The following is a 21449-nucleotide window of genomic DNA, read 5'->3' as shown; positions in this document are numbered from 1 at the left end:
GCTCTCTGTTATCCGCTCAAATATTACTAAAAGTCTGGTACATATTATCTAGTGAGTGAACAAGAACCTGTGCTTTCAACATGGTATGGTCGAATTGAACAGTTTGATTGTGTCGTATAACTAAAATTTCGCCGTTAAATTCACCAATGCCATGCTTACTCATACGTATGTACTATACATATAATATACATAAGTGGTGTCGCTACTAAATTGAGAATTGAGAAACAGCAGATGTCAGAATTATCTAGCAGGTATATGAGTATATTGTACACAGAATTCAATCAAATATAGTATTTCATTTTCAATATTCGTACGCAACATAAAATAATAATGAATTCCTATTGAAATTCAAACGGATTCTGCCACGATTTAGTAGCGTCGCTTGTCACTAAACGGACGATTCCGGCCTCCTACGTAACTCCGCCGTTAGTGCCAGACATGTAAGTACGTAAGTATGACAGGTAGGCCAAATAACCCAGGTGACTTCAAACAAACCACCCAACAAATAATTATTGTACATACTTACTTTGTATTGTAGTCTAAAATCTCTACTTTAATCCTCAAATCACCATGATACTTCTGAGTTCTGACATAATAATTTATACTCAGTCACAATTAACACGAAAACCCGGAGTTTTATTCCGAAATTACTTCCCGTCACGCCGGAATTTACGCAACTCAGAAACGTTATAATCATTAATCCTTGAGCACGTAACTTTTCTCCAGTTATTTCGATAATTTATTCAACTTAATTACATGTATAATCACCTTTCCCGATAAAGCTCATATGTGAAGGCATTAAGCTCCTTCCGAGCTTTCATCTAACTACAGACTGTCTCAGACGAATACATACATACATTTTATATACTTACCCACAAAATTTTCTTTCCTAATTTAATTTCCTTTTAAAAATGGTCTTGTTATGCTTTTACAATCCTACTGCTAAGGGTTTTGTATTGATAAGCCTTTGGCGTCCTAGACTATCGTGTAGGCGTCATCCCTATTTCGCGGCAACCTTAGATAATATTTTCGCTGACAATGAGCCTTTTCAGTTTATTTTTTCTATGATAATGGCTATATATAATTTGTAAATAATGTTTGAAAATAAGAATGTTTAATATTATTAGATACATATACGTGTTTACTATTTTTTACTGATAAACATACTTTACACAGTTCGATACCTAAGGGTTTTCGGCTATGCTTTTTTATATTTTGAAGGTTTTGTAAATGTAACAATCAGGACCATTTATATGGTTTTCTACTAAAATGTATGATTATTTTATGTACTCTTATTTATACCTTATCAATTTTTCCGCTTGTATATAAACAAATTTTACATTAAAATATTTTTTATGAGTCATTTTATGCAGTTTAAAGTAGTGATATATTTTCCTTGTATCAGAAGAAAAGTAAATTATAATTAGTTTATTTCTAATTAAATTTTAATTTTCATTAATAAATTCTGGGTGAAACTGATAATATGTATAAAATAATATGCTCTTAAAGTTTGAGTAACTCTGATCGATTCCTTCAATTTAATGAACGTTGTATAGTGTACTGGTGATATTTAATTGTATTTATTCAACGAATAATTTACAAGATTTAAGAATGTAACATTCTAATTATTGAATATAAGTACATAATTTTGAAAACACTTATATATAGCAATAAAAAGAATCCTTTTGAAAAAAGTATGACACCCCGCATAAATAAAACCTGCATCTCTCGGGTATCGCGCCCACGCACTATGCTAAAGGAGTCATACTTAATTGCGACAACTTAGTTATTTTTATTTATCTATAATTTTACGCAATTTATACCGCCATTATTAATAATGTTTCTTTTATTGCTCGATATAAATATTGTTTACTTAGACTGCATTATAACAGTGATAACAACACAGAAATATATTTATTTACATATTATAATGATTAGTCTTAGGTTCAGAGTTTTATTTTAGCATTGAATAACTCATTGTGATTAGTTCTTCCATACAATTTGATCATCTGGAACAAACTCGTCGGTTCAAAAAATCAGCCAACTATTATCATCACCTGTCTTGAGCAATATTCGATGAAACGCTCTGTACGTACCTACATACAGACCTGTCTTTGAAAGCTTCCCTTTAGAAAGTTCATATAAATATATGTAGATATATAGGTATGTATGCATGGGAATGGGTAAAGGGTGTAACACCAGAAGGCAGGCTTGTTTCTCATTCAATAGATAAATTCAACAGCCTGAATCTGTCACACAGACATATTAAACTTTCCCCAGTACTTATACGTGTGTTCATGATATGTGTATATATTACCACTTACCTATGTATATTCCAATCAAAGGACCAATTTATCAGGTGATAGTTAATTCTTGTAATATAATTCAATATATTACAAATCTCTGCCTAAACGTTTTATTGGTTCTTATGGGATGTTGTTTTATGTTAGAAAAGTGTGAGATTTAATAGCGGTAGTAAATTTGTTTTATTGCCTTACAACATAAAGATTCAATGATATTAACTCCATGGGTGACTTATGATACTGTTTTTTTATCTCCATTTCCCAAAGCTAGTAAAAGCACTTGTGTGTAAGTGTAATTTTCAATTATATAAATAATGTAGACATTATAATGTGAAAGATAGATACTGGGAGGTTTTAAAGTAATTAATACCTTCGATCATTTGAAAATATTACGTAGAGCATTAATTCATAAATTAGATTTTATTTGATTTAACCAATGACATATTAAATGGACAACTCACTTCATACCCGGCGCGCACGAAAAATTGTGCATGAAAGTCATTCACAGATGTATAGGTAGATGTCACGTGACCATATGACGTATCCGTTTCCATTATGCGATACAAGCTTCGAGAATTTATAGTAATATAACCTTTATTGTAATGGCGTATTAGTGTCATGACTCATTGCGTTAGAAACAGATTCTCGGTTACTTACGACTTCTCGGAGATTAGACGCAAGTGAACCCAGCGAATCACAGGCGGCTGACTGTCCAATGGTCAAACCTGTCATTCAATTGCATTGAATAAAAATTCATCAATATCTTAAAATGGCATTTTATAAATAATAAATAATACTAACACATGAAAAGTGATATCCCATCTTTCTTGGAGTGTTTAGTAGATTTTTTTACAATTTTTAACTAGGCACATTGGCATTTTGTAACACAATAATAACGGTGGAGTCGAAACCTGACAGTCAGAAATTTTGTATGGGCAGACCCAGCGGTATCGCCAGACCGCTTCCAAGCAGAATGTTCATTTGAGCGTAGGATACCGATATTAAAATATGAATTTCGCCATCCGGCAGACCCGACACAAAGTGAGTGTCATTTTATTTTCTAGATGCTTCGTCCATATTAATGTCATTGGATTTAACAGACATGCTAGCTAGTAACAGAATATAAAATGAGGTGCCAAAGTCCTTAAAGAAACCTCGATAGTAAATGTGAGGTATCCATAAAGTAATCTAGAAAAAAAATATATAAAATGAGACGTGAATTACAACGAACTGATTAAATCTAAACAGTGACAAATCTATACATCTTAATTCATTTAATAGAGTTTTTAATTACATAGCATTGTATTGATTGCAGTGGCGAAGGGTGGAGGTAGGCTGTTAAGATCTGACATAAATACTGCACATTAATCTTTGTCAGTCAAACGTATTTGTTTTCATTGAACTAAGACTTCAATGTGTACGTATATAGTGTTAGATAGTTTTTAAAATACAATTAAACTTTGCCTAATTCAAGCCATAGTACATAATAGTAAAAAAATAATCGTTTATCCATAACATATTATTTATATATTATGCCATTAAACCATACATAATTTTAGATATTTTATAGATAGAAGAATATTTTTATCGATTGCTGCTTGGTTTAGGCAGGGCTTAATGAATTAAAAAATAACTAATCAATACCGTCCGTAATATGTATCTTTAATTCAACGAAAACAAAGAAATATGATTTAAAAAGTGTGCAATGTTTTTGTAGGCAGGGTTTAATTATTAAATTTTGAAAATTAACCAGCACCATCTGCAAATTATTGTATTCTTAGTTCAATGAAATGTTTAGTGTGCACTATTTATGATGGATCTTAAGAGTCTACCTCCACCCCTCGCCACTGACTGATTGTATATTATGTAAATATATGTATATAATGATTTTAGCTGTTGATAAATACGAAAACCACACTGATAAGCCGTTATTATATATTGTATTGTTGTTTTAATTTAATAAAATTTAATAAACGCATTTTTTGTAGTACTTATTCCACTTGTAATCAATAAATTAGGACCGGTTTCGTCCGCCTCAGAGGGACATTTTCAACTCTACTATTATTATAGTTTATCGACAATAAGTTTTTTTTTTTTTGTTAATAATTTGAACTGAAAGTTTACTGTTCGTTGTGTAATATGTTTGTGTGATATTTCCTACTTGGTAATACTATGTAAGTGAGCCGATAGCTTACTTTGAAGTTATGTTTAGTAAGTACCTAATATAGTTCAGGTTTCGCTATCTGTCACCCGCCCGCACGGCAAATTGGTATTGCATAATTATTCTTCGGGAAGATCTCATAGGCAAACCGTCAAATACAGACGGCAGGTAGTTTCGAAGGTGATGCCTGGAAAATTGAGATGCAGTAATAATCTGAATTCGAAAGCATGTAGGTACCTTACAACCTTTCTAAGATAGCTTTGTTGAGTAAGATATTAATTAAATTGTACATACTGAATTAATAAGTTTTGTTATTTTATACGTAATAGCAGCAAAGTGTGGAGGTAGGCTGTTAAGTTCTGCCATAAATAGTGCACATTAAACTTCGTTAGTCATACGTATTTGTTTTTATTGAATTAAGACTATAATTTACATATGGTGTTGGTTAGTTTTTAAAAATCAATTCTTCTTCTTATTGTGCCATCCCTAGCGGAGGTCGGCCACCATCATATCTTATCTTTGTCGTCTGCTACCCGGAACAGTTCAGTGGAGCTGCACTCGTACCAATCACGGAGGTTCTTAAGCCACGAATTGCGGCGCCGTCCTCTGCTACTCTTCCCATTAATCTTTCCTTGAATGACAAGTTGGGGAATGCTGAATTTTTGTCCTATCATAATGTGGCCGAGGTACTGTAGTTCTCGGTCCTTCGCCATTCGATTGAGAACTTCAACATTGGTCATCCGGTCAGTCCAAGGAATTTTGAGGATGCGCCTATACAACCACATCTCGAAAGGTTCAAGTCTCCGTGACATCTCTTGGTTTAGCGTCCATACTTCCATACCATAGAAAAGAAATAAAAATCAATTAAACCCTGCCTAAACAAAACCATAATAGGTTTGGGTTTATATTTTGGGCGATACGACAAAATTATTGTGCACACTTTTCGTTTATTTTTTATTTGTTTTCGTTGGATTTATAATACATATTACACATATTGTTGGTTTGTTTTTTAATTCATGAAGCCCTGCCTTAGCCAAACTATAATAGATTAAAAATATTTTATTTATAAAATATACAAAATTATGTATCATTTAATTGCATAATTTTAGATATTTTATTGATTTACCATTAATTTTTGACTGTTAATTATGGCTTGGTTTTCGCATGGTTTAATTGAATTTTAAAAACTAACCAACGCCATATCTAAATTGTATTATTTCAATGAAAACAAATACGTATGACTAACAAAGTTTAGTGTGCACTAATTATGGCGGATATTAACAGCCTACCTACACCCTTCCCAACTATATGCCAGTCAAAAAAAATAGTGTCAACTAAACTTTGGTACTTAAATAATATTTCAAGCGTTGATATACCTACTAATCGACCCTTAGTTAGAAAATGCCTAGAGTGAAATAAAATACTTGTTTACTTACTGTTATGTCGCAACCTAGGGCAAGCACGGGGTCGCGGTTTGCAGCCCTGTTGCTGATAGATTGTACTTGTAGCTTCTCTATGGATAGTAAGAATCCGCTATTACCATGGAATTTCTTGAGTTGTGTTGTGTGGACTCAGGAGTTCCTACATGTTCCAGAAATTATCCAGGAAGATGTCTTTTCGTTTAGGATCGACGTACCTAATTAGCAGTACTATTAGTTAAGTTGAACTAAGAATCCCAGACTCTGTTCATAAAGTAAAAAAATCATTCGCACGTATATAGTGAAGTACATTACTGCGGACCTGGACCTAAAGTTAGACCCCATCCACCAACAGCAGATAAACATAATATATTTTGTTCACGGCGGTTTCGCCACCAAGTTTTCTTGTCAGGTTGGTTTAATTTAATTTCATACACACTTTATGTAGCGAATTACATCGATACTAATTATATCCTCTGGGAATGTCCCTTAATGTCGGTTGAAAGGAAAAGCTACTCAAATCTGACCAATTGTGGCTACTTCAACCTGGTTTCTATGAAACAGCTTTTATTATATTCGCGACGTTATTTGGTGAAAGGCATGTTTTTTCTCATCTAGAATGATAACCGAAACTAGGAAATTCCCGGCACAATTTTGTGTTGCCTCTCATTCGTTACGCCACGGTATATGCCTGAGAAATAGTAAGGATTTGGTAGGCGATGAAAGAAAATCTTGTGAGGGGTGTTTGAGGACGTTGCTTATTCGACACACCAAAGTAGGCACCGTTGATGGGTTACATGTAAATTGTACGTAAAATATTTCACCGTGGCAGAGTTTGCCGTGAGCTTTCTTATCGGAAAGAGATGATCGTATACTATCCGTCTCCAATTTTTTGATTTAATATGAACAGTAATTTAATTTTTATAGCTGATTTCGGCAAAATTCATGAATTCAAGAATGAAAACCTAACCTAACCTAACAAATTACTGTTTTATTCATCGGCTGATATATTGGCTATTTTCAAATTATGTTTGCTGTTGGCTTCTTGTAAATTGTAAATCGACAAGAACCGTTCAGTACTATGCGACTCAAAGAGGTTGGACGGCTTTAATAAAAGGCCATATATTTCCGATACAACATTTCACGGTGAATTGTGATACGGCGAACTCCATACGTACACGTTTCCTGACACAGCGTTCATGATGTGGTGCCTAGCACATAGGAAAACCTTAAACCTGATTAAGACGCAGTGTTGCCTATGTGTATACGATAAACGCATTTTGATTTTTACAACAAAACACTTGGTAATTTCATATCATCATCATCAACCGGGGTCAATCCACTGCTGGATGAAGGCCTCCCCACGCTTCTTCCAACTCTCTCGGTCCTGTGTCGTTCGCTGCCACGTATTTCCTCCGAACTTTATCAGTTCGTCAATCCACCGGCTTTTATGGCGACCCTGTGGCCGTTTCGTGCTCCTTGGGTACCATTGGATGACGGCATTTGTCCAGCGGCCGTCATTTTGGCGAGCAATGTGCCCCGCCCATCTCCATTTCAGCTGTTTGGCAACGTCCATTACATCGCGTACTCCTGTCTGCTTCCTAACCCATTCGTTTCTCTTACGGTCCTTTCGCGTGATGCCCAACATACACCTCTCCATGCCTCGCTGTGCGACTCTTAGCCTTTGGACATCTCTCGCAGTCATACGTGAGCACGGGTAGCACACATTGGTCGAACATCGGTCGCGGATGTCAGTCACAACGGTCGGCCTAAAGATAAACGTCTCAAAGACGAAAGTGATGAACTGTTTTTCGGACCCTGCGGTTAACTGTATTAATGGCACCCAACTCGAGCAAGTCAGCAGCTACGTCTATCTCGGACAGCAGGTGTCCATAGACGGAAGCATGCACGATGAAATTGCTCGAAGTACAAAGCTGGGATGGAGTGCTTTCGGACGTGTGAATAGTATCTTCAAGAGTGACTTACCATTGTGTCTTAATTTCATATATCAGCATATAAAACAGAGTTTTACTTAATAAATACATATGTAAGGTAGAAGGTTTAGGAAAAATACGATACATTTTCATTTTGTAAATTCAAATAATAAATAAAATAAGGATGGATGAGCCATTTATTTCCGCCGAGTCAATCGAAAAACTCGTCGGCGTGCACTGAAGAAAAGCAATTTATTTTGTCGTGTTGCGTTGCGTCACTTGTCACTATCTCTAATCAAATCCACAAATCAATTTGCCAATTCTCAGAATCTATCTCCCGACGCCGCTTGTCAAATCTCCACTGCTCCCTAGAGAAGGTATATTAATATTTTGACAATGCCAAATCGGTTTATTTATATATATATCTTACCCAAGTCAAAACGCTTACAATATTTTAGACAGCTGTCAGATTTATATAATACAATGATTCTGGCTTAGTTGAAAAATTATTGCCTTAGTATATTAATTTGAACTAGGTACCTACTTATAACGGATTTTAGGCCATTTTTTAAAGTTCCAACGACAGAACAGATTAATTAATAAATATAAATTCTAATGGATTCAAGCTCTGTACTATTCCATTTAGGTAAGTCGTTTTTTTGCGACCCGGGTTTCGCCTTTCGGCATCTTCAGGCGTCGTGTGCACTCACCATAGGTAAACACACACTGACAACGAACACTCTTAACTCAACCTTATATAGTAAATCAATACAATAAAGTAGGTAAAGACTCCATTACCTACCTATCTAGTCAGAGGTCACAAAAATACAATAAAGGTCATAAAAAATACAATATCAATGTTAAGTCGTAATGTACCAAGAATTTAAAGCGAGATTTGCTCTATAACTTAATGATCGTCAGCCCATAAAAACCAAAAAATACTAAGTTTCCGGAATGTTCTCAAATCAACGCATTTCGTTTACGTGACAAACTAATGCATATTATGATATCGACGTGACGTTTGAAAATAAAATAATATTCCTTAAAAGGTGTTTACCGTCTTGGCCGACCTCTTATATTAATTCCACATTGGAAAATTAAACCTTTTTTCAGCGTCGCCTAGAAGGCAACCCACTTACCATTAGTTTTGTGTTCCTTGCATTAACCATACATAATATTATAATTAAATTATCGTGCATTACGTGCAATACATTAATAACGCATTATACTTTTAATTTTATGTATATTTGGTAATATTTTACTATGGGTATTTGCCATAATATAATCACCATCATCACCCGGGGTAGATCTACTGCTGGACGAAGGCCTCACGTAGCGCCCTCCACTCTTTTTGAGTTCATCTTTCCAGCAGGTTTTAGAGCGTCCCTGTGAACTTTTAGTGCCCCTTAGGTACCATCGTATGACATAAAGCGATATGTTCAACCTATTGCCATTTCATCTGCTTAGCGACTTCTATCGTATCGCGTACTCTTGTCTGCTTCCTTACCCACTGGTTTGTTTTGTGATCTCTCCGCGTTATGTCCAACATTCACATTTCCATGCCACGTTGCGCTACTTCTAATTTATGGATTTCTCTTACATTAAGATGCCGTGTTTTATACACGTACTTGAGCGTTAGTAGCACACATTTGAACACGTTGTACACTTTATGCGTAAGACACAGTGGGAGGTTACTTTTGAAAATTCTATATAATATATATAAATATTGTTATGATTTAATATAATAATTCGCTCAAGATCCATTCTTTCTTCTTCTTGGTCGTACACTTATGGCTGAGGATCGTGACCACATTTGAATTTCGTTATCTTTTGAGTGACCAAGACTTTCCATCCTTCTCGATCTTGCGCTTCTCTCAGGGCAGAATGGATGGTGCCCCCAGTCAGCTCTTTCACTTGGTCGCTCCAGCGCGCAGACGCACTTCCTCCGCTTCGCCTTCCCTTGAGGCCATCCAAAACCACCAGTCTCTCCAGGTTGTCCGGTCCGCACCTGACAATATGTCCAAAAAAACTGCAGAATTCGTCTCAGCCATTCCACTCTTTCTCAGACAGTCACGACAGTCCATTCTTTATTATTGACGAAATGCCACAAAACTTTGAAGAATTTCTTACCAAGAATATAATTCTATTCCTCGTTTATTTGTCTGAAAGCTTTCACTGAAGCATTGCAAAAATATATATATATGTTATATTCAGTAAAGCATGCACTTTCAAAAATAATTACATTTGTGTATGAAATATATCTGTCAATGTCTGTGAATTGAAAGCTTTACTAAACGAAGTATCCATCATAGTCAGCGATGAATCGAACGAAACACATTCGAAAGCTTTCGATGCGCTGTACAAAGGTATGTTTACAAACACACCGCATGCATCATGCATCATGAGGCGAGTTGCTCTGTGAGAGACCGGAAACTATATCGAGGTTTATGGGAGCTGAAAACCAATTCATACGAGGCGTCTGGTAAAAGCTCCCGTGTAGTGTCATGCCTGGGATGTGGTAAAGAATTGTTCATTTGAAGCCAAATAGCGTCGGTCATGTTATTAAAATCGTTTTGCAACTAATACGTATTTATGTGATTAATCAGTAAGCAAATTCTCTTAGTAGGAATGTATATTATGTTAGACTTATGGCTAGCTTAGCGTGCATACTCTATGACAGTGCTCCGCAACCCTTTCTCACCCACGGTACACCAAAATCTTCCCAGAATTCCGCGGCACACCACACGTAAAACAATTAATACCCCAAAACATGGACCCCCACATCCTGAAGGGGGACCCCAGGCCAGGATTTTTGACGGCCACCCTACCTATCGCTAAGGTTAAAACAGTGTGATACTCTAAAATAGAGTTTTTCAAATAGTGTGTGAGGTTCAATTAATGGAATTGATTGTATGTTCAGCGATTTTTTGTGTGGTTATATTATATTATTATAATTATGGTTAGTTGTCGGATTAGGAATAATTATTTGTCGAGCATTGACACAATAATAATAAAATGTATCCTACAATCACATGTTTTAAAATATTAATATTAGTGTAGTAAAATGCAGGCGATTTTTTTTTATTCGAAAATGGGAGCTGAACTGCGATAGCCTTATCGGAAATCCGAGCACATTTTTTATTAACCGAAATCCAGAAAATAGACAATGGAACATCGGCGAAGTTCAGTTTTAGCGTCCCGTCGTATATCAATTCAACAAACTCCTCTTGAATTTATAGGAAAAGCGCTTCTATAGAATTTTCGGCACTGGTTGCAAAAGGGTTTCGTATCCAGTCGCATTGATTGTATGAAAGTAATGATGAAATTTCTTTTGCAGCAAAGTTAAATGTTTTTGAGACGGATCCAAAATCAATTGCTTGTTTTCAATGGTGGTCTGGTAGGTCCTTTGGTATATTTGTAGAGATCCTTGTGTTAACTCCTTCTGCCAAAATTCGAGTTTATTTTTGAACCCTTCTAATTTACCAGAACACGTCAATATATTTTCATTCTGACCTTGCATTGTTTTATTAAGTTCATGAAGGTGCTCAACTATATTACCATCCATGTACGCAAATTTGGCTATTGCACCGCGGCACACCTAGCATCGTCTCGCGGCACACCAGTTGCGGAGCACTGCTCTATGATATAACAGGTAACATAATTACTGCGAGGTATTTTTGAAGAATTGCAGGACGCGCTTAACTTTTGTATTCTAAGCTATCATGAATACATTCCCAAAGATTACTTTAATGCTACAATAGTCAACACATAATTTAGAAACACACCTTTTAGAAAGAAAAAAATAGATACCACATTGGACTGTTACTTCATATTTTTTCACCGTCCAGAATGACTTCTCTTATTCATTGAGCTATCGGTCAGCCTATATCTCATGCGAATTAAATTTTAGGGTTATGTCATTCTAGATGAATTAAATTTCGCAAAATTAAAGCAATATCTAGGATGTCTTCTGATTTGTTTCAAAATTATTTATTTTCAATAATACGGATTTATCAATTTTTAATTGATCAATATATTAAGTCTAGTACCTACTTATTATTATATTAAGTATTATAATATAATAAACGATTTATTTTATTCAACGAATAAACCACAGGATTTTGAGAATTTAACATTCCATATTATATTGAACATACATAGCTTGAAAATATCTCAGATATATCCATTAGAAAAAATCATATTTGAAAAAAATGCGATGCTCGACGGGATTTGAACCCGTATAACCATTGGTATCGCGCCAACTGTACATTAATTAATAATGACATTTTAAACTAGTAGATCATACATGAAATTTTTATCGAATTGCGTTATTATGAAACATTATTTTTTCTAGTGGGTATTGATACCAAATATCATAATGTCTAAATCCCCCATCAAAAATCCTCCAATCGACAGAGTTGGGAATATAATGATAATATGATTGTAACTGTAAATGAGTCAAGGCAAGACCAAGATGCACAACGAAACAAACAAAAAGAAAGTACCGTTATCTGTTTCTGAGCGGACGAAGGATCGAAAGTAGGTACGGTCAGTCGGTAACCTACCCTTGAGCCTTGAACGTCGCCTCTAAGTACGATTTGCCACCTTTTTGCGCCAAAGCGTGCGTCTACAAATGTTTTTAATAATTAATTGTTACTTTTCAAGCGAAATATACTTACGTTACTTAATGTCCCTGAATCCGTGTTTTTAATAAGTGGAAAAGTATAAATCAACACCCTACGTAACCCATACCCATCAGTATATATCTGAGGTGTTTTCAAGTTATATATGTTTATTATAATATATATTATTAATACAACAAGAGGTGTTTTGCGACGAACCTGTGTAATATTTTTGTCACGGCGGATATTCCAATTTTACACGGTACATTATTTCGATATTCAAAACTTTTGAAACAAATGGATTGATAGGTACAGCATTTACTGTCAATCACGTTATGCATACATTTTATAATAATAATCACTATAATATTGTATTGTGTCGTATCTCTGGCAGTTCTGTATACACTTATGGACCCGACCAAAGCCGCGGGCTAACGTTATAAGCTTTATTACTGCCGTATCACTTGTGGCTACATGGTGAGCATTGATCAATAAAAGCTTCGACCGTTTATTAATACATTAATAGGTATTGGCGTAACTTTGGGATTCCCCTTTAAATTTTATTACACATAATAGATAATAAAAGGAATTAAATTTGTTAAGTGAGCTGGAATGTATGTAGGTACTCGACAAAACTGTAATTTTGGTTAAATATCTGATCAATAAATTGGTAGATACTGAAATAAATTATTTTAATGTCTTTTGTTGAGTAGGTATATACAAAATATTGATTTTTACTTTTACATTACCCCCTTCAATGTTAGAGAATTATCAGTAAGTGAAGAATAAAGATAAAAACGTCTTAAGGGGGGACATGCTCAGCGTACGTTAAAATGGAGCTTTTATGCTATTTTCAAAGCATGATCCTGGACATTCCTTAAATGTTATAGATAATCTTTTTACATAATTTTGAAGCCTTGACTGCATAAAGTATTTTTATTACATAAAATAATATTCTTTTAAACCTCTCGCTCTAATGTTTTAGAATATAGTCATATTTCAGTACGTCCATGTGAAGTGGTGTTAAGATTTTTTATATTTATTATTTTTTAAAAGCATTTATAAAACCAAAACCAAAATTTATGTCGACATTATTATAGTGAAATATTTACAATACGAAATTATATTGATAATCTCTGTGATCCCAAATTTGACAAGAATTAGGCATTTTTTTATTCAAAAAATGGGCAAGATTTACACATTTAAAGATAATTTTAAACATATTGATTATAAGCTACGTCTTTGACCATTCAAATGTGATGAACATTCTACGAATAATGTTTGTTTTATAATAATTATTGACCTAAGAATAAGGTAGTATTCTTTTGAAATACGCCATTTCTATTGGCATTTACCAGTGGCTAAGCTACAACATACGGCCGTAGCCATAAATTGACAAACGATAAATGAAGTAGGGAGCTTTTAAGCTTTTAAAATAGCATAAAAGCTCCATTTTGACGTACGCTGACTATGTGGGCCGTTAACGATCTTAGTTTTGTAGCGGCCAATGACTTCAGGCCCTGTCAGCATTATTTCGGCAGTACAATAATTAGCAAGTCATTTAACTATCATATAATCGTCGCATCTTCTTCTTCTTCATATTCTACAAGTGTGACATTCTTCATTATTCTTCAGGCTTGGTCATAGAAACGCTTGAAGTTGCAATAATGCAGAGGCCAGCAGATTTCCCAATTGCAAACTAAATCAACAACGATTCTCGCAATTTACCAAATAATCAGGTATATACATACTATGTATTACATAGTGGGTCATACTCTGTCTTGATCTGATCAGTAATCTTCTTATCACTCAGATCTCAGTCCCTGTATCATTCCACACAGCATCTCTTCCACTGGACCACGGGGAGTATCATCTCTTGTAGATACTGACTGTTTACGTTGCAGTAAAAACTCACTCATCCGTTCATCGGGGCAACCACCGATACGACTTTCATCTCTACGCTTCACCCCCAAAGTTTAATAATTATATACAGTACCGTAAAATATATATATATATATTTATGTTTTGTAGAGGCTAGTAGTTTCTTAAATAATCTTCAGTTTCATGCAATTTCAGTAATGATTGAGTGGTGAATTCTGTATCCTAGTTTCTCTGGGTGACAAATAATAATATGGTGTCCGCTGTCAAATTTGTGATATTTTGTTTATATTGTCATAAGTATCTATTTTATAATCAAGAATATTATCATATCACTCCAGTGTTCACTACTTGTTATACTCGTGCCATGAAATAAAGCTTCTGCCTATTTGACTTAGACAATTTCCACATCCGCATCCTTTAAAGTGAATTTATATGATTATTACTATTTTAAAACAGCGTGTCCATGTTAGTTATCTTTAAATGCGACAGTTTCATTGTAACATCTCAAAACCATTAAAACAAACTTATGAATTCAAAGCGTATGTTTCCTTTTTACGTATTCCTCTAGGTTGCAGTTGCTGTTACCATACCGACTATCCTTTTACGGGTGCATTTTCCCACCGCTGTACGCTTCTTGCATATCAATAAGCACTTGTAAATTACAAAACTGCATTCTTAATTCTAACAATACTGCAATCACATAAAAATCTTACTTGGAAAGCAATCCCGGCAATGTCAGTGAAAAAGCTGTTGGATAAAAGGCTTGTAGAATTATGGATAATTACAATTTAATGTTATTAACTGTCATTTTCTTTTTCGTTATTAATATAATTATGTCAAATAAAATATAACGATGAACGAAGCAGGAAGATTGGTTAAGCGAGAGAAATTCTTGGAGGCGCCGCGTGGTGTCCATGTGCTCCAACTATGGGGCGGATTTCACTGAAAAATAATAGAAAATAAAACAAACTATATAGGTGAACAAAATAATCCCAATAATTAACTAAATATCGGGAACGTTACCATCCACTTATAAAGACATCAAACTATAATACTACGAAGGGTATATAATGGGCGGCTCTCGTAGTCCAGTGCTTAAGAGCGGAATGCACAATCTAAGATTTCGATCCTAAGGATAAGTCGCCGAAAAGCATGACTTAACTATAAATAATCGTGAGTATAGAGTTAAGGAATCCTTAACCATAGACTACTTTTGTTATGAACACGCCCCCTTCTGTATTACCATTTACCACTGACAGCTGCTGTCAAAATAAATTCGCATATCTATAAAACAGTCCATACACTCAAATTCATTTAACAATGTATCTCAATATGGATATTGATAGTGTTAATGCGTTTGGTATGTACTTGGAGAATAATATTTTACTTTTATACGACAGCCCGCAGAAAATACAAAATTCCAGGTGAATAATGACACTTGACGCTAGTGTTACCATGTTAAAAAAATATCTTGCGGTACCTGTGGAATCACGTATAATGACTTATAACGGAAACATGAGTATTATAATTAAATATTAATGTGTATTTATAGTTATTGCATTTATAAAATGCAGTTGTCATATTTTTGTCATCGTTTAACAATTATAAAATTATTTACCTAAACTATAGGAAAGAGAATTTTTAAATATGATATTATTTTCAATTTAACTAAGGACAATGTTTCTGCATAGTGTTTTCTGCTAAGGAAATTTTAGTTATGACAAATCGTCGTGGTAAATGCAATAGGTCGTATGTCAAAAAAATCTCAAAACTGTTTTATTGCGCCATAGTGATCAGCTCAGTCATCTACACGACCTCGAATAGCTCTTATGTCGTTGAACCAATAAGAAGTCGACTATTTCAACACTTGCAAAAAGACGAATCGACACGTCATTGATATTGGTCAAGCCAAACAGTTGTATGTCAAACCTCATCATGACAGTAATGTTTTTGTTTGTTTCTATTCCTCGTTCTTGACGTTATATTCAAGAATTCATCAAATAATTCGATGTAAGTAATTTTCTAACCACTGTTTTATTTAAATCTACTTTATAATTACATTACTGTTGTTAATTTTAGTAAATTTTTCAAGATTCTTTCTAGAGATACTAACCTTACTTTTTGTCTCATTTATTTATTATTGCCAAAGTAATTATTTGTTCAAGATCGACAGTTTTAATAAGACACTGTTTATTTAGAGTAAAAATTAGTTATATAATAATGCAATTATTATTAATTAAATAGAAATTTGGTACACGAATCTTTGACATAGAACCTTTTGCATCAGGGAATTCCGAGCATCGGTTTTGACATACGATCAATTGCATCTGTTCCAGATTACCAAAAAGCTATCAAAATGATTAATGGAAGTCGTGGGCGGTACTTGGTATCTTTAGCAGTCAGCAAAATTACTTCATCTAAGAATAACGGTAAGAATAAATAAGTTTATCTCGTCATAAAACAATACGGTGTGGAGTGGAGATGACATTTTGCTGAGGAGCATGAACGATTATCAAATTTAAAAATCATTATTTTCTTCAGGACCTCAAGTAACCTGTGGAGTCGTAGGAACCACTGACGATGTGGCGTTACAAGTTGAACCTGGGAATGCGGCGGAAATTGAACTCTTAAAGCATCCATTAGAAGAAATTTTTCAAAATATTGGCTCAGAAATAGAACTCGATTTTGCTGAAGTTAATAATACTTTGACTGTTGAAACTCCAATTTTAGAACAAGCAGAATCATTGTTGAAGCAACCTTCGGACATAGAGATAGCAGAGAACACTGTATCAACACAATCAGCCCTGAGACAAAATATAAATTATGATATGACGATGGCTGAACATCTAAGTGGCCCTGAACATTCACTATCTGACAGCAGTAGTGACTCTGAAGATCTGTATCAACCTGAAGCTAATCAATCAAGCTCATCAGAAGATTTAGAGGAGTTTGCTATGCAGTCTGACACCCATGGTGATGAACCTAATGAGCAAGTCAATCAAAGAAAACGAAAAGGGCAAAGCATTAATTGTAAACTGTGGAAGAGGCAAAAAAACTCTCAACTGCGATTGCTAGGCAAGTCTTATGTGGGTTTTGAGAAGAGTGAAGAGTCCGGCAAGTATAGACAAACGTCTAAAAAAAAATCTAAGACCATAGGTCCACGTTGTGGTGGGCATAATGTGCGTCCTCAAAAGGGTGGGCCAAAAACAGCCTTTAAGTGCGATACAATTAGTGATAAACAACGCACCGTGATATTCACAAATTTTTGGAAAAAAACAAGTTGGGATTCCAAAAAAACATTTGTCACCGAAAACGTTTTGCAAACCACCCCAAAATACAGAAGAATCGCCAGTGAAAACTCAAGAAGAAAACAAAGCTTTCGCTTTTATTTTACAGCAAAAAATGAAGAAACTGAAGAAATAACTGAAAATATAATTAAAAAACAAGTTTGCAAAAAATTTTTTTTAAACACTTTAAGTATAGGGGAAAAATGCTTAAAATTATGGACCTCGAAGGTTGAAGAGCCGCAGTCATCTGAAACGAATTTAAATAACCAGAAAGATGCAACACTAACTATTTCAGAAGAGTTAGAGACCTGGTTTAACTCTCTGCCAAAAGTTGAATCGCACTATTGTCGATCCTCTTCAAGTAAGTTATACCTGGAGCCAATTTTTTACAGTTTTCGAGACATGCATCGCTTATATCTAGAAAAATGTGCTTCTGAAAATAAAAGAAAAGTATCATGGGGTACATTTCAAAATACTTATAAAAAATTGAATCTAGACATTTACACGCCAAAAAAAGATCAGTGCAATGAGTGCACTTTGCACAAAAACGGGACACTCGACGAAGAAAGTTTTCAGAAACACATTAAAAAAAAGAACGATGCTAATGCGGAAAAAGAGTCTGATAAATCCTTAGCTCTGAAAAATGAAAACATCAGATGTTACACAGTCGATTTGCAAGCTGTTCTTCTTTCGCCTCGTTTAAATGCTTCAGCAAATTATTATAAAACAAAATTAAAAGTACACAACCAAGTCTATTATAACCAAGCCACGAAGGACGTCTCGTGTTATGTATGGCATGAGGGAGCTGGGGGGCTTGAAAGTGACGTCTTTTGCACTATAGCTACTAAATTTATCTTGAAGGAAATCGGCCATCTGGTACCGCAAAAAGTTATAATATGGAGCGATGGTTGTGCGTATCAAAATAGGAATGTAAAATTATCAAACGCACTACTCGACATCAGTATGAAGAATAATCTTATCATAGAACACAAATATCTGGAAGTAGGGCATACACACATGGAGGTTGACAGCGTCCATTCAACAATCGAAACGAAGCTGAGAAATCGAAAACAAATTTTCGTCCCTGCCGACTACATGGCTATCATTGAAAGTGCAAGAGTAAAGAAACCATACAAAACACTTTATCTCAGCCATGACGATTTTCAACAATTCAGCACAGACTACTACAGCAGTATTCGGCCTGGAAAGAAAACTGGCGACCCATGTGTAAACGATGTCGTTGCATACCAGTATACTCCAGAAGGTTTAATAAACTTTAAATTGGACTTCGGCCATACATGGAAACCACTTCCAACACGAGCGCGAGTTTCAATCGCAAGCAGTGAACGATTAAAATTATACAATGGGCCTTGCCCTATTGAGGAGAGTAAATACCAACACTTGCAGGTACTAAAACTATTAATTCCAGAGGACTACAGAGATTTTTACACCAGACTACCGTTTAAATAAAAAAAATACTTTTTTATAAAAAAAATTAAGTATTCTTTTAAAACTGCTATTTTTACTTTTAAGTAGGTATTTACCTGCTCTGTTTTAATGCTTTTTTAAAAAATATTTTATGTATTGTATTTTAACTTTAATCTTTTCTTTTAAAAATTGTAATTGTTTTTAAAAGTACCTAATTAAACAGATCTCCAATTTATAATAAATCTACTTTTTCATTAGTCTAAGCTTACTTTTTAAGCGTTTATGTACAAGTGTATAACAATATGTATATTAATATAATATAATCTGTATAATATTATATTCGTTTCATTATAAATACCAAATTTTAGTGAATTAAATATAGGTATGTATACATAAAAATTGGACTTATGTCAACAAAAGTGGCCAACATTGATGAGCAAATAGTCGTATGTCAACCTAACTTTCTAAATATTCATCTTACGTAAAAATGTTGATAACCATCTTAACAGGGAACAAATTTAACCAAGAAAATAAATTTGTGAAAAAAATCGGTGAAATGGGGTTAAGATGGGATAGTTTTTTGTCTCTCCTGAAAAGTTTGGTATTTTTGACATACAACCTATTGCATTTACCACGACGAAATGTTTCTGCATTCCGCTCTAAGGCGTTGGCATCCGGCGGATTCGGGTTCGATTTCGGTGAGGTCACAATATTTTAATGTGATTTTCTCCTTAAAGCATGGGTGTTTGTGATTGTTTCTCTTAAATTACGAACTACACTACTGTGACTACACATATCTACTACATACTGTCTCATAGTCTGTCTCGGTGGTTTTTCTATAATTTTCTATGTATCCAGAAGATTAAATGATTTTAGTATCCATAATATATCAAAAACATCACATCTTTATATTATAGTTATTATTTATCATAAAGATATCATAGAAATAATCTTCGTCTATGTCGATGACATTTATTTACTGTCACTGTTGATCATTTAATAATATGGTCGCATATATTATTTTTATAAACCTGAGTGAGTTTTTTGTATCATTATTATTTAACAATTTGGACTCAAGCCCTTTGTGAAGCTGCAAAAACAAAATTAAATAAATCACATATTCCCAACACGTTTGACACGGCTGCAGTTGCAGCTTTTAATTTCCAGGGGAAGATGGACCAACTATACTACAACGTTCATGTTGATTGGGACTATTTCAACTTGTAAAGAATATTCAATTCTATCCTATTCAGCATACATTTTCTATCCGTCCAATTTCCTGGTATAAAAATTCACTAGATCTTCTGAATAATGTGTAATTAGTATGTATTATTTTTTGGCATTTTACTAGCTTAGATTATAGAAAGTTTACTAGTTATTTTTAAGTACTTAAAAATTATTTATTTTATAAGTAGTCAGCACGAATACGAGCTCGATAGCTTAGTTAAATTGTTAGCCCTTATCCAAAATTGGCGTTCTCAATTAGCTATTTCTAGCATGAATTCTAAAATTCCTGCGAGTTTATTTATATACATATATTATGACATAGAATTCCACCAAATAAATGCTAAATTATTTAATTAATCCATATAATTATCTAATAGCGATCCGAACGGTATTGTATAGAACCAGGCCATCCTTAGACTGAAACCGTATACAGTTTAGAACCGTGTGCCATACTAAACGTATGATTATAATAGTATGGAAATCTATTTTCACAAAGTATTATTATAAGCATCTGTTTATTATACGCCATGCACTCACACTTACAAACTTAGTAAAAATATATTTTCATGAACATAAATCATAAGTTTCGTATGGCATAGGGTTCTAAACCGAATACGATTTCAAACTTGACAATAATGATTTGTCACAGTTGTTTATATCACCATCATCAGCTACAGTTGGGATGCTATGATACCTAATACTGGATAAAAGCTAACCTAGTTGTATATATTTTAATCGGTTTTTAATTATTCGATACCATGTAGATTTGTCGAATTTCGTATAGGCAAAATATTATACAGTGGCACCATGGGCACGATGAAAACGTCTTGTAGTTGTAGTGGTATTTAGAAAGCGGCATTGCAGCAAACGATTCAAAACATCTGCAGATCCGAATATAGTCAGGCTGGGGCACTGAATAACGAGTTACGACGGTAGTGTTGGTTATTGATTATATTCAAATACAATACGGTAACCTGTTCGTGATCGGTTATTTCGTTAAATTTTTTTTAAATTTTTTTCTATTTAGAGAATAATTCACAATATTTAAGAATGTAACATTCTAATTATTGTACATATATAATTTTGAAAATACAAAATATATTATAACTAATAGGAAAAAAGTAGGACACCCCGCAGGCATCGAACCTGCATCTCTCGGGTATTGCGTCCACGCACATAGTCCACTAT

General features: G+C 34.2%; 1 protein-coding gene and 1 long non-coding RNA gene across 2 annotated transcripts in view; both read left to right on the top strand.

Annotated features, from left to right (window-relative positions):
• Window positions 1-21449, top strand: part of LOC147078188 (uncharacterized) — a 1208676-nt gene that overhangs the window by 672018 nt on the left and 515209 nt on the right. The window lies entirely within an intron of this gene.
• Window positions 16064-18319, top strand: LOC147078190 (uncharacterized). Its single transcript, XR_015072287.1, has 3 exons — window positions 16064-16329; window positions 16656-16748; window positions 16861-18319. It is a non-coding gene; the product is annotated as an uncharacterized LOC147078190 (long non-coding RNA).

Source organism: Rhyacophila brunnea, unplaced genomic scaffold, assembly GCF_057557595.1.
Source record: "Rhyacophila brunnea isolate RB1 unplaced genomic scaffold, BYU_Rbru_1.0 scaffold_12, whole genome shotgun sequence".
Lineage (NCBI taxonomy): Eukaryota > Metazoa > Arthropoda > Insecta > Trichoptera > Rhyacophilidae > Rhyacophila > Rhyacophila brunnea.
Note: the sequence above shows the minus strand (reverse complement) of the source record. Positions and strands in the feature narration are given on the sequence as shown.